We start from the raw sequence: 15,646 nt of genomic DNA on the forward strand, positions 1-15,646 counted from the left end.
TAATTAGTACCTGTTTGACAATCAAATAAAGCAATAAGCAACAAAAAGATGAATAATCAGCTTTTGCTAAGGGCCTTCCACTATGCAGGAACACGTTACCATATATTTAATAACTTTTCATCCGTTTGAAATAGAAACAATTTTTTTGTGGGAAATATACACATTTTGCACCAGATGATGGATTATGTGGCAAATACGGCAAATCTATAATTTTGCGGAAAATGCTGCAGCCTCAGCATTACAGAATTCTAGATGCCCTGCCTCATGGGACCAAACTGCATGTGAAACTGACATCCTGTCCTTTTACTGGCCCAACTAACATGTTGATCTTGTGAGTGCGCTGAGGCCTAAGCTTGTCTGTTTTAATTCCAAGGTCCAGGACCAGTTCTGTGACCTGGAGGGGCACACGAAACATGACCTCTTTTGTCGTCATGGAACTACTGTCAATGTATTGGGTTGTTAATATGAAGAGAAGAGATGGTGGTGGGATACTTATTATTTGTTCTGGGTTGAGAGAAGTGCCACCATTCAGCTCCACTTATTCTTAGTTCTACTTCCCTGTAATATATGAGTGTATGGATTGTTCAAGGATGGCAAACATTTGGTAGCTAAATTCCATGTGAGCTGTGAGCATGATCTCAGGGACCAGTAAGATCCATTTTGAATTGCCGCTGTTTTAGGATGGCACAAGATGGAGGGTGGGTGCAGCTTTTGTAGACACTGGAAGTGTATTGCCTCCATTGCTGTGGCTCTGTGTGGCTTCAGTCACTGAAGTGAGGGAGAATGGAGAAAGGACAATGATTAAAAAGTCTATGAAGACCTTTTACCAGGCGATTTCTGATTACACTTTTCCAAGCACAACCATTTGGTAGCTGGAAGGGGAGAAGTAGTGTGTCAGCAGATTCTGTTGTTAAAGGTGAGGAAGTTTCTAGGCAGGGCCTACTTTATGGTCTGTTCATGATTGCTCCTGATTGCTACTGCAGGAAGGCTGATTTCAGCCAGGTGCATAGTCTGCACACTTTATTGTGCTCATGTTGTAGGTATCCTTCCTTGGAGTCAGCCATATGATTACCTGCTGTGGGAGCCATCACCTTGAAGAACACTATGTGTGCACTACAGCTAGACAATGACATTTCAAAGGAAACCACCTCAAATGAGTTCCAGGAACTGAGACAGTGAATCCACATCCACTGTCAGACAAATGAGTATAAGTGGAATCAAAACCACTCCACTTTGTTTTAGTTTCAAATAATGTTTGACCAAGGAAAGGAGAGCTCTGCAGAATACTCAAAGAGCTGCTTTGTGACCAAAGCTGGTGTTTGTACTGACAACCTGCCTCCCAGGAGTGAGGGGATATAATCCAAGTCTGTGTAACTTCCTGCTGAAACTGTGGGTCTGCTCAGCCTCTAAAAGCCTGCCTACCTGCTCAAAGAAGGAAAGAGAGACCCAGGCCATGCAGAAGGAGAAACCTAAAAGTGTTTCCATGGTATAGAGCACCCAGAAGAAGCTGATGTCTAATGGTTGTGCTGAGCCAAGTCACAAGAGTCATCTGGACTCCAGAATACAGCTCATATGTAGAACTACATAAATAAACTAATGCCAGAACAGCGTGCTGTGTCAATTACCTCAGCTCTCTGATTGAGGTCACTGCCCATCATCCCATGAAACTAGAAAAGATACTGATGATGTGATTCTGACAAAAGCTACATCCACTGCTGTAACAATCACGTCCCTGCTGAGCAGATCACTTGAGACCTGAACTCAAAACACAGTGAGACTGTGACTTGAATAGATTAATATAATGCTGATGGTAAGAAGATGATCTTGGGCCAGTATGAAATCGTTTACTCAAGATCTGCTAGGACTGAACGATGAATTGCCATTGTGGGGTTGCTTAGTAAACTCACACATGTGCCTGATATTTGCCTATTTCCTTATCTCTGAGATTTCATCATAGATAATGGGGGGGCAGTGTAGATGGGCAGTGTAGAGGGTGTAGGTTTGGGTACCTGTGAGATTGTATACTATATAGCTGTATCCATATTTCATAGTGTAGTATTTCTGGTTGCTGTGATAGTAGAAGTACTTTCTCATAGCAAAACACAATTACTGTTGTTGCTCGGATATGAATTTACCTTAAATAAATGAAAAGACAAGAGGAGTTTGGCAAAACAGGAACAAGTTGGTTTGATTAAACACTGCAGCTTGGAGAGCCTGGACAGATTGTGTCTGCTCAAAATCTCTTGATATGCAAAGTTTTGGCCATCAATTTATACAGTTCATGGGGTACAATAACATGTTCTCTACATTCCAAAAGAGCATCTTAGTCATAAAGCAATCAAATGTGTGCATCTGTTAAGGACACAGATGGCTCTCGACCTCAGGGAGAGGTAATATGGGCCAGAGTGTATGTGTCCAGATGTCCAGCATGAGGAGTGCGTGATCAGTACGTATGGTGTGTATGTTGTGTCCTGATTGGTTGAGTGTACCTATACACATGTGGTATCTAGTTTTATGATATTTCTGGGGAACACAAGCCTTTAGCCAAACCTGTTTTATTGGGGCCTATTACCTCAGACCTGTTTGTTGTATAACTATCTATCTGTGGAATCGATCAGGGTTTTCCCTGGGTGCATGTTTGCCTTTAGTTTATGGGAGACTCCACCTGTGACCTGTTACACAATAGGCGTGGGCATGGGTCGCAGGACCTGCCTGACCATGTATGTCTGACTCAGGGTTGATGGGGAGGTCACCTTGGGTGAATCTGCCAGCAATGGTGTGATTTTTGTTGGAACTCTTAAGAATAATATGACAACCACTGTTATCATTTTTATCGACAATATCAACATTGTGCATACAGTTGTCACCTTGTACATTGGCACATTCTTACTGGCATTGGCAAAGTTATGTTTGCTTTGGTCTGAAGGTACATTGACATTGTTCGTATTGGCCACAATAATATTTTTGTACTAGCACAGATTATAACATAAATTGGAATCATTTTTGCTGATGCCGGCACAAGTTACAGTAGACATTGACATTGCTTTGATGGGCATTGACGTGGCTATGTAGGAACAGGCCAATGTCACAGGCTCACATTGCATTTACTGAAATTGCCATTGTTGGGCCTGCACATGATTATGAAATTCATTGACGTCATATTAACCCATTCCAACATTCTCCCCTCTAGTTGATTCACCAGCTACTCTAGCCGCCTCGTATGCCATGACAGTTATGTTATTTGAAAGCGTGAGTGTGTGTGTAGTGTTGGTTACTTTTATCCTAGCTAAGTGCACACTACCTAATTTGAGGACTGCATTTTTACAGCAAAAAAAACCCCACTTGTAGGAAACCAAATAACAGATGTACAGCAATGAGAATCAGTGTAATGACATCAATAATTTGGATACCCATAAGGGAATCCATGAAAAGATACTATGCAACCAGTCCTGCTCCTGGGCACCTTCCTCCTTCTTCATGTTGGTTTTTAGATGATGCAGTTCTTGTATTGCATGGGCTAATGACCCATTGTCCAGGTCATTCCCAGGAATAAAAGTACAACAGGAAGCACCAATCTTGACACACACCGCACCCTCCATAGATGTCATCAAGTCCAACACGTGCCGATGATGCATTACCATAAGGTGATGGCTCTCTACTCCTCCTTGATAGCTTTTAGGCCGAACTCAGTACTGTTAATTAGTTTCATCACCTCTCATCTGTTTTATTATAAAAAAAAGGGGTATTGATCCTCCGGCATTTACTTGAGCTTCTGTGAAAAGTCTAATTTCCTCTGGGATGTCCTTGTACTGAGCCCAGCCAAAATACTCAGCAGTTCTTCGTCATCAAGCCTGTTGAAGCACAGTTGTTTTTTTCTTTAACAGATGTTGAGACAACTCAGAGAGATCTTCTCCAGGGATAACCAGGGTTGGTGTGTGTATGATCACGAGGGTGCAGATGCTATGCCATTCGGGGATGTGCTGAGTGTAGGCAAGGCCACCACATTGCCAAAACAGATCCATCAATGTGGAGGTACCCCATTGCAGGTCCAGTATTGTCGTACTTTGGAATTTGGGACCGCGTAGGAGGCAGGGCCCTACCCCTGTCTATCCCGGTATTAGTGAACCGCGAATGGTTAATGCGGTCTGTACAAGTGCTTTGTGTAACGTTTTAGCTATGAATGCACTGTGTATACGTTATTATACATCACTACGTGGGTTCCACGTTAGAGCGGTGGCCATCTTATGGTTGCCCTCACATAGGCTACATATCATGAAGCAAATGCGGGCCTTTTAGAGCACATGTGCTTTCCTTTGACTTCTCTGTGACCTGGGCAGCTTGGCTCCGCTGCCCCAGGTCAGTCCGGTCTCACGAGCTCCCCGTCCTCTGGCCACCTGTGATTAGCATCAGGGCTTGACACCATAAAGCCTTTTCATCCTACACGAGCCTCCAGCTAATCTCTTTCGCACCTGACTGTTCCTGTTTTATGGCTTGTTTTCCAAACAGGAGATGCTCATGTTTATTGGGGCCTATCGATATCTGATGTGGGATCTGAGCCTTGCTGGGTAAATAATTACGGGCTGGCTTAACTGGAATGTGGGATGGTCATCATGACTCTGCCTTTTCGTTTGAAATGTATACATGTATATGGCCATATCGTAAAACCAAGGAATGTGTGCCTGAAGCATGATATTTTGTATTTAAGGAGAAGCCCGTTTCTGTGATTTTCAGCAGTCTCCTGAGAACATACACGCTGTTGTACTTCTAGGATACCTGTAATTGGTCTGCAGCCAATAAACTGATCTTTTACTTCACCCAGAAGACTCTGTGTTTCTGTAGGTCTGAAACAGGAAGAACCCGAAGTCATAGGGTGTGTTCCCCTGCACGGCTGGGCTTAAAATTCCCAGTACTTCAGTTGGCGCCCAACGTGGGGCGATTTCAGCGGTACCGGTCCAAGCCTGAGCTTCGTGTGGAAATTCTGGAGGAAGGCCGCCACTTCATCGACCCCTGCATGTCGACGTGGTCCGAAAGTCTTTTCCGCGAGGTTCTCCGCGTCCCGACGGCTACGAAGGACTGCTGCCCTGATTAATCGCCCTGTTTTGGACCCTTGACGATTTTGGTAGAGCGAAACAATCGAGAGAGCCTTCTAGTGACGCCATTGATCATCGATATTCAGTTAAGTATAAGTGGAGCGTCTCCCAGTTTGAATTTGGTATCCTTCGGGATAATTTTGATTTGGAGTTTGCAAACCCCAAAGCCAGAGGACTCGTGTATTCACGAGACTATCGTAATCGATAATCCTTTGAAGTTTGGAACTAGACTAGTGAGCAAAGATGCCTGGTGCTAGTGTATTTGGAAGATTGTTTTGTTTGAGTTGTGGAAGGGATTTCCAGTTAGAGGATTCATGTCCGGTTCCTCCAATTGGAACTCCAACTTATGAGCTTTATGTAAAACATGGCGTGGGCCCCATTGCATATAATGAAGTATGGATCCGATACACCAGAAAGGACGGTGTTTTAAAATGGCCCCAAAATGGTAGTTTCGATACAGATATCTTAGATAATTTGGAAGTGAAATTGTTTAAAAAGAAAGCCCGGCCGGCGATGTTTGATTCTTTCCGCCTATGGCGAAAGGAAGCCAAACAGAAGGAAATTAAGCTAGCGAAAAGAAATAAGAGAGAAAGAGGTATGTCAGTGATGCAAGCAGCTGTGCAATTTAAAGATAATGAGGAGGAACAAATGAATGAGCAATTGCACAGGCAGCGCAAACTAGGGATTGAGAAATGTTACCCTGTTTTGTCACCCCTTGTGCAAGATGAGACAAAAGAGAAAGAAAAAGATTCCCTAATGTCCCATTTGCTAAGTTCGCCACCCCCATATGCGCAAAATGCCACAGCACCTCCACAGCTTGTAAATGTGCAGCCTCCAGTAAATATGCCGCAAGCCTTCCCGCAGCCGCCAGCTCCTCTTCAGCTGGCTCCTATCCCTGCAGTGCAGCCCTCTCAAGGGTCGCCAGTTTTGTTACCTGTTACCCCTGCGCTTCCTGCGACTTTGCCTAGCACACCAGCGGTTTCCCCTGGCGCTCCTTCTTACACTACCCAGGTACCTGTATCTGAATCTGTTTTTCTTCCCTCTGTCTATCCCCCCGTTTTCGCCTCAACTTCTCCTTCAGCACGACAACGACTAGCTAATGTAGTTACTAGTTTAATGTCGCCTCTCTTTGGGTCATCTAGTGTGACTCCTGGCTTACAGCGTAAGCAATTGCGCAGTCAGCTGCCTGGTCCCGACGAGAAAGAGGTGTTAGATCATCTGGCGCGTAGGTGGATTGGTTTCCCTTCACTCTATGATGTGGAATCAGTTGTTACCGTTTTTCACCAATGGGATGCCCCAACACAGAGGTATGTCTTTGACAAAATGTGTGAATTCCTCTGTGAGGAATTGGAGGATAATGGTGCAAACCCAAACCCACAGGAATTGTGTCGAGTGCGATTTGATTTTGAAAAAGGTACAATTGTGGGTCCCAATGTAGATAAAGCAGTTGCGACTTTACTGTCCTTCAGAAATGGCGATTGTCAGCAATCATTGTTCGAACAGGAACTCCCTGTGGGGAAAAAGGTAAAAGCGCGCCAATATCCGATGCGTGAGGTTCCTCCAGTGTGGAGACCTGCTGATTTAAATGCTAATCCAGCTGTCCCAGCTCATTTTCAGCGTGTTTGGGTACATGTCCCATGGAAGCGATCTGAGGTGTTAGCGCTCAAGCAGACATTGATATGTTGTTTGGGAATGTTGTTCCACAGCCTTTATGGGGATCCATTCGTAATGTAGATCACGCTGCAGAATTGGGTAACACATGGGCTAATATCATTGCTGCAGATGCTGGACAAGTTGGTGGCGCGAAACCTGACCCTTTAGTAGCAGAACTCCCTGGTCGAATTATTACCTACATGAAAACTATAATGCCTGCGATGTGCGTAAATTGGGATAAACTATCCGCATGTAAGCAGAAGAAAGATGAGACAGTGTCCGATTTCTTTACCAGGTTTGAAGAAACGTTTATCGACCACAGTGGTCAAGACATGAGCACTGAAGGTGGCCAACGGTTATTTGTTGATAAATTTGTGCAGAATCTACTTCCCGAGTTGTGTAAAAAATTAAAAGACTCAGAAAGGTCCTGGGCTGTTTCCTCTTCAGCGCAAATACTGGCTACTGCACGGTATTATGAAAATAGAGACAAAGATGAGAAGGATAGAACAGATAAGAAAACGAAAGAACTAAAAACAAAGGTCCTCTTGCAGCAGGCCTATCCACCACGTGGAGGACAGAATAATTATAGGCAAACCCAAGGTATCTATCAGCAACCCCAACAGTTTCAGAATAGTCAGCAAATGAATGGGTATTATCAACCACGAATCCCTGTAGGTCCCAACCAATGTTCATATTGCAAAGAGGAAGGTCATTTCAAATATAGTTGCCCTAAATTAATGCAGCGTAACAGTAATGCGTATGGCGCAAGAGGTAGAGGTGGTCAGCAAGCTCCTAGAGGCAGAGGGCGTGGAAATGTTCCCCAGAACGCGCGTCCTCTTCCGCCTCAAAATACCATAAATAGCTTTGATCAGCAAGCCAACGCGACTGGTAATACAGCTCAGTACTACAATAATGATTATTATGCAGAAGATGACAATGTAGAAGATAATGATTACTAGGACAGCCATAGACAGAGAGAGGGAGTTGTTTCAGTGCCAGTGGATCAGAGTGGACCCTATGTTAAAGTAACTACAGCAAATGTAACGGAGCCCTTTCTGCTGGATACTGGTGCTGCAAAGAGTTCAATCATGCATTCAAAACACCCTGGCGCGCCTTTGTCTGGCGAAATGAATGTCTCAGTAGGTTTTTCTGGCGCCCCAGTTAGGATCCCGATTTCTAGTCCTATGTCACTTTCTGTTGGACCTTGTGAGCTAAAAGCACCCCTCATTCTAACAACAGGTTGTGGTGAAAATTTGCTAGGCTTAGATTTGCTAAAAAGATTGCATGCAACGCTATATTGTTCTCCCTCAGGAGTACAACTTACATTAGGCAAGAAAGTGATTTCCCCGATGTATTTGTCTAAAAATGCAATGCCACCTGAATTGTCATCCCTTCCGGATGTCCTTTGGGCTACTGGTCCCAATGATGTGGGTCTTTTGGAAATACCGCCATATGTGGTCACTTTAAAAGCCAATGTCAGATTGCCACGTATTCCCCAGTACAAGATCTCCAATGAAGGTCAGAAAGCATTGTTAGCAATTGTCAGTGATTTGATTAAAAAGGATGTAATTGAAGAGACAAGAAGCAACGTTTGCAATAGTCCTATTTTACCTGTCTTAAAACGAACAGACCCTTCACAGCCACCTGTTTACAGATTTGTGATTGATCTTAGAGAGGTTAATAAGATTGTTGTACCACTGTTTCCAGTTGTCCCTGATATAACTGCCTTGTTAACCATGATTCCAGCCTCCGCTGCATGGTTCTCAGTGATCGATCTGAAGAATGCCTTTTTCAGCATCCCAATTGCACAGGAGAGCAGAGACATTTTTGGCTTTAGTTTAGGAGGCCGAAGCTTCCGCTTTAAACGCGCTCCCCAGGGGTACTGTGAAAGTCCATCAATATACAGTCAGGCTTTAAAAGCGCAGCTTGATGCACTGGTTTTACCCAGTGGCGCTATTCTTATTCAGTACGTTGACGATTTACTAATCGCCGCGGATACTGAAAAGATTTGCAAAAACGCTACCTTATCATTGTTGCGTCATTTGTCTGCCTTTCATCACAAAGTGTCTCTTTCAAAGCTGCAATATTGTCGACAAGAAGTGACCTACTTAGGTCATCTCTTATCGAAGGAGGGAAGGAAACTGACCCCAGAAAGAATTCAAGCCATTACACAGTTAAGTGTGCCAAGAACACAGAGAGAAGTGCGTGCTTTCTTGGGCATTACTTCATACTGTAGGCATTGGATTGCTAATTTTTCCTTGTTGGCAAAACCTTTGTTAGCATTAACATGTAAAGACACACCGAATCCTATTCCATGGTCTGAAGAGTGTCAGAAAAGTTTTTTGGAATTGCGCAATGCATTGTGTTCAGCTCCTGTGTTGGGTACCCCTGACTACAGCAAGCCTTTTACATTGTATGTTCATGAGAAAGATGGTTGCGCATTATCAGTGTTAACACAGCCTTTTGGCGACAGACCGCGTCCATGCGCATATTTTTCGTCAACCTTGGACCCGGTAGCGAGGGCATTGCCAAGTTGTCTGAGAGCCACAGCCGCCGCAGCTATGTCTATTCGACAGTCTGCTGGCCTAGTGATGGATAATACATTGATTGTTATGGTTCCACATGCTGTGGACACATTGTTAAACAGGACCAAGACACAACACTTAACTAGTGCGCGATTATCTGGTTATGAGCTGACACTGTTAGCAAATCATATACACATAAAGAGATGCAACACGTTGAATCCAGCTACACTATTACCAATTCCAGCAGACCTAGATGAGATTAAGCAACATGATTGTCTGTTCAGAACAGAAGAAGAGACGAAAGGGAGAGTAGATCTTAAAGATACTCCCCTGACTGAGTGTGATGGTACCTTATGGGTGGATGGTTCGTGTTTTAAGCTTCCAAATGGTGATACTACTGCTGCATATGCTATCACGACTTTGCACACGATTGTGGAAACTGCACGTGTGCCACAAAATTCGGCTCAAGCAGCAGAATTGATTGCCCTTACAAGAGCATGCGTGTTGTCTGAAGGAATGAAAGTGAACATATATACGGATAGCCAGTACGCCTTTGGCGTGGCTCATAGTTTTGGGCGATTGTGGAAGGAACGTGGGTTCCTGACTTCGCATGGAGCTAAGATTCAGAATGGCAAGCTGGTGAATGATCTCCTTGAATCGCTGACCCTACTGTTGCAAGTTGCGATTATGAAATGCAGTGCGCACAAGAAAATCACTGATGATGTTGGTCGTGGTAATGCGTTTGCTGATGAAGTCGCGAAAGAAACAGCAAAAGATGTGAAGACTCGAATGTATGTTGCAGGCCCTGCCAGATGGGTGGGTGATGTTGGAATGTGTGAAAACACAATAGAGAGTGTAAAGTCCCTTCAAGCTGAAGCCACAGAGAAAGAGTTAAGCAAGTGGAGAGAAAGTATGGGTAAGTAGGATGAGAATGGTTGTTGGATTGATTTGTCAGAACATAGGCGATGGTTGTTACCTGATGCATATGTGCTTCCAGTGGTTACTATGGCACATATCAGTACGAAAGGAATCTGTAAGTTGTTGGCTCCAGTATGGCAGAATGCTGGAATTCCCAAGTGTGCAGAGAATGTGGTCAAGAATTGTATGGTATGCTTGAAGTACAACCCTGGTAGGGGAACCCCAACTCCAGCTGGTCATTTTGCGCCTCCATCATATCCATTTGAAGTTTTGCAGCTAGATTTTATCCACATGGAAAGGTGCAACAACCTGAAATATGTATTGGTGGTTGTCTGCGCTTTTTCAAAATGGATAGAGGCCTATCCCCTAAAAGATAACACTGCTCTATCCACAGCCAAAGCCCTTGTGAAGGAATTTTTCCCTAGGTTTGGAATGCCAAGAATGGTGTGGAGTGATAATGGGAGTGAGTTTGTGGGTCAAGTGATGAAGAATGTGTGTGAGGGAGTAGGGATAAAGCAGAAATTCCACGCTGCAAATCACCCCCAATCAGCTGGATTAGTAGAGCGCTACAATGGCGCTCTAAAACTCAAACTGGCCAAAATCTAGGCGAGCTCAGGTCTTAAATGGCCTGACGCTCTGCCTCTAGCACTCCTGTCCACCAGAATGACTGTGCATTCACGAGTGGGACTTAGTCCCTACGAGGTCGTTTTTGGCCGCCCGGCCAATGTATGGGGTGTGCCAAGACCGGCGAAATTCAGTCAAATCGAACATCCAGTACTGCTTGATTACTTGTACGAATTGACGGCTAAATTACGTGTTTTACACCAACAGGTGCACGATACTCTTCCCCAGGCCTCTGAGGCTCCAGGACACCCTATCGACCCTGGCACGTGGGTTTTGGTAAAAAAAATTCAGCGCAAAAGCAACGATGAGCCTCGTTGGATCGGCCCTCATCTCGTACTTCTGTCTACAAGATCAGCTGTTCGAGTAAAGGGGAAGAAGAACTGGATCCACGGCGCCCACGTGAAAAGGATCCCTTTGCCTCTGCCGTATGACCAGTGGGTCCAGGAGGGTATCGCTGACTCTGAAACAGACACTGTACCTCGTTTTGTGCCGTTCCGTGATGCACGCATAAAAGGCACAACTTCAGCACAACAGAGTGACGATATTTTGCAAGAAGCTGTGCCACCGTCAATTCGATTGGACACCACAGAGCCTGAACTCTTGTTTCAAGATCAGACAGTACCTGGCCGTTTTCATTATAATCTAAGACCAAGGCCTATGGACAAATAAATATTCTTTTTCCTTACCCTTTTGTTTTTGATACCATAGCTCTCACATCTGAAGGACTTTCTTGATTTTTGTTTTTCGAACCACCATCCGGGTTCAGCCACAGGGTCGCGGTGCCAAGACTTTGGGGTACAGGCCAAAGACGTTAGGTCAACGGTTCTGGTTGGTCTAGGGCGTTCCCTGGACTGACAGGCGTACTCCTTATCAGAAGATACTCACCCGCCGCGAGCGGCACTATTAGAGGATGGAGTTTTTCAAGATGGAGAGACCCGCTGAGGAAATGAACTTTAAAGCAAGAATGTGTAAAATAATGAAGAGCAAACATTTTGTATTTTTATGCCTGTTTGTATTATGTAGAATGGTAGTGTTTACTGTAGGATTTGTATTCTTCTCCTCTCAAGAGCCCATTGCACCTACTGTACAACCTATACCTCCTCCTACTGTCTCCCCACACTCTTTTCACCCTCTGCCTGAACATGAACAAGCTAGACGGTCTGAATTTGTAAACAACTCGTTTATTCAGCTCCTGCACCAGCACCAACTAGTGATGAATACAACCAATTGTTGGGTGTGTGGTTTAATGCCACATACCATTAATAAGGGTATTCCTTATCTAGTGCTGCCGTTTAGTTACAATGGATCGTCATGGGCATTCCAGACCATGTTTCTCTTTGCACTAGACGCCTACTCCCCGCGACAACCGCGTTCCATCAGACCTAGCACCAATAACAAAGCTTTAATGAAAGGAGTTGCCGATATGAGCAGAGATATCGATGCATACTCATCTATTCCCAAAGAAGAGTTGAGAGCTTATGTAGGGTGGAACGCGACGGGGTATACTATTAGTCTGGGTGAAAGACAGCGAAAAATCTCATCCCCAATCTGGGTCGTACCCCACATAGGTCGGTTCTGTTTGCAAGGTAATGGTCAGAATCCTAGAGCTCAACTGGGAAGAAGTGACTGTACTGAAACGTACACTTTTCTGTCACAGTTTTCCCCTGCGTTTTTGGCTGCCAAGGGTACATATTTTATCTGCAATGACCAAGCATATACATGGTTGCCCCCTGATTTCTCGGGCACATGTTATATTGCAAATCTGCTACCGCCAACATTCACTGCCGCCTCTGACTATCACAAGACCAGAGTTGTGAGAGGCGTGATTAGTAAGGAGGATACTGCCGGTCAGGAAGCGGGAGACTTCTTTTTGGGTTTCCTGCCGTTTTGGGGACCTATGGTCAATAGTAGGAACCTGAGACAACTGACTCGTGTGGTTGAATCCACTGTTAATGTTACGGCTGGTGCCCTTGGTAATTTGACAGCTGAGCTCCAAGCGGATCGCCTCATGACTTTGCAGAACCGCATGGTTCTAGACGTTATACTTGCAGACTGCGGTGGGGTATGTAAGGTTATCCAATCTAGTTGTTGCATTTTCATACCAGACAACGCTCCAACAGTTTATCAAGCCATCTCCAAACTGCAAAAAATATCTGAATCCATACACGTGGATAAAGGAGATTGGTCACTGGTGGGGTGGTTCTGGGAACTGATATCTGCCTGGGGTTGAAAAGTTCTGATGGTCATTGGAATGATCTTAGCCATCCTTTTCCTGTTCTGTCTGTGCATGCAGTGTGCTCCTGCGATATGTGGCCTTTGTGCTACATTATGTGTAAAGAAACCTGTATCGAGGGACGAGCTAAGTAATAGGATGATGCTACAGCAACATCTCCATGACTTCATAAATATTGACCTAGACTCGGATTGAAATGAGTATAGTTATTGCCTATGTAAGGGCAAAAGGAGGGTCTGTCGTACTTTGGAATTTGGGACCGCGTAGGAGGCAGGGCCCTACCCCTGTCTATCCCGGTATTAGTGAACCGCGAATGGTTAATGCGGTATGTACAAGTGCTTTGTGTAACGTTTTAGCTATGAATGCACTGTGTATACGTTATTATACATCACTACGTGGGTTCCATCTTAGAGCGGTGGCCATCTTATGGTTGCCCTCACATAGGCTACATATCATGAAGCAAATACGGGCCTTTTAGAGCACATGTGCTTTCCTTTGACTTCTCTGTGACCTGGGCAGCTTGGCTCCGCTGCCCCAGGTCAGTCCGGTCTCACGAGCTCCCCGTCCTCTGGCCACCTGTGATTAGCATCAGGGCTTGACACACCATAAAGCCTTTTCATCCTACACGAGCCTCCAGCTAATCTCTTTCGCACCTGACTGTTCCTGTTTTATGGCTTGTTTTCCAAACAGGAGATGCTCATGTTTATTGGGGCCTATCGATATCTGATGTGGGATCTGAGCCTTGCTGGGTAAATAATTACGGGCTGGCTTAACTGGAATGTGGGATGGTCATCATGACTCTGCCTTTTTGTTTGAAATGTATACATGTATATGGCCGTATCCTTAAACCAAGGAATGTGTGCCTGAAGCATGATATTTTGTATTTAAGGAGAAGCCCGTTTCTGTGATTTTCAGCAGTCTCCTGAGAACATACACGCTGTTGTATTTCTAGGATACCTGTAATTGGTCTGCAGCCAATAAACTGATCTTTGACTTCACCCAGAAGACTCTGTGTTTCTGTAGGTCTGAAACAGGAAGAACCCGAAGTCATAGGGTGTGTTCCCCTGCACCGCTGGGCTTAAAATTCCCAGTACTTCAGTATGTGCAATGTCATGCCACAATTCTCGTTGCTGCCCAACAGTATGGTTCCTTCGCCTTTGAAACATAGAGTGCAAAGTAGGTTTCTGTATAATTAGGGTTGCCCCTTCGCGTCCAACCATGTGTACCTATCGATCTCGCTATCTCAGATTTCCTGGCAATGGGGTCTATGCTGGCATTTGACCCCCTCCCATGGGATTCATTCCCCCTGTGTGATTTTTATGAGTGGCCCTGCACTGGAACTCCATGCCTGGGGTCCATTTGTCGTTAACGAAGGTGGCCTCAATGATGTTAATGGCCACCCTGGGACCACAGACTGAGAGGTGACTGGACATTTTTGTGCACTGGTGTGGGGTCTTGATACCTCTAGGAACCTCTTTTGTACACAGTCCCAGGGCCAAACAGTGTCCTTCCCTACCCTATGAGCCCTTCCTGGCCATCCTGCCTACTTTGGATTGGATATCACTTGGCTCGGTGAAGAGATATAGTGCAATGGGGTTGGTCTCGTACCGGGTGATGTTTACTAGTGTACTACAGGGTTCAACTCTATTGGGTTGTATTTTTGCCCTAATTCGGCATAGGTACAGATGGACAAGGCATTTTGCTTTTTTGGGGGCTATCTCCTGTGATAAGTGAAGTCTGTCTGCGCCTACGGTGTGAGGTATCAGTGAACAGACGTAACATCACCTGTTCACAGTTTGTGTGCCTACATTGGTCATGTGCTGATACCAGGAGTTGTGTGGATGTGCACTGTTTAGTGCATAGGGAATACTAGCGTTTGGTTCAGTGTAGATGTATGTGAGGTGAGAGAGGTCTCTGACATGCATCGCAAGAAAATAGGATTAGAGCTAACAAAATCATGTGCATTTTTGGCTCCAGAGGGGCTTGAAAGCACCCCGGCTTGAGAGAACATGTACAAAAATATAAGGGTACATAACTTAGAATGCATTTATAGAATGCAGGATCAACTTCAGGAAAGGTGTCTGTTGTCTGGGTCTGTCTTTTGTTGTTCATTGTCTGTTGGCCAGTATCTGGTGTCCGTAGTCTGGGTGCCCTGGCGTGTTTTAGTCTTGGTACGGTGCAGAAAGAATGACTTAAAAATGAAGTTACAAAGTTACTTGAACTCTGAAGTACTTGAGCGACTGGTCTTTTGAAAGTCTTAGGACAGGGCTGATTAAAGGAATGGTGGGCTGCAATGACATTGGTGCACTTACAGTTTGATTGCTGACATGTAGGGTAAGAGCTGTGGGTCGTAGGTTAACTTGGAAAAACACATTGTAGGCAATTTATTGGAACATTCCTGTTTCATCTGTAAAATGATCCAGCTACATGGTTTTACTGGGGCTATATGGTTTTACTGGGGAGCAAAGTGTCATATCAGGATTGATTGAGGTGGAATTGGTGATGTTTTTAAACTAATTTCAGTGAGCGTTAGAATTTTGAGGACGACCGGGTATTTCTAAACTAATTGTTAATGCGATTTGTATTATGGGTTTGTCCCCCCT

The sequence above is a fragment of the Triturus cristatus genome, chromosome 5_1, assembly GCF_964204655.1.
Source record: "Triturus cristatus chromosome 5_1, aTriCri1.1, whole genome shotgun sequence".
Taxonomy (NCBI): Eukaryota; Metazoa; Chordata; class Amphibia; order Caudata; family Salamandridae; genus Triturus; species Triturus cristatus.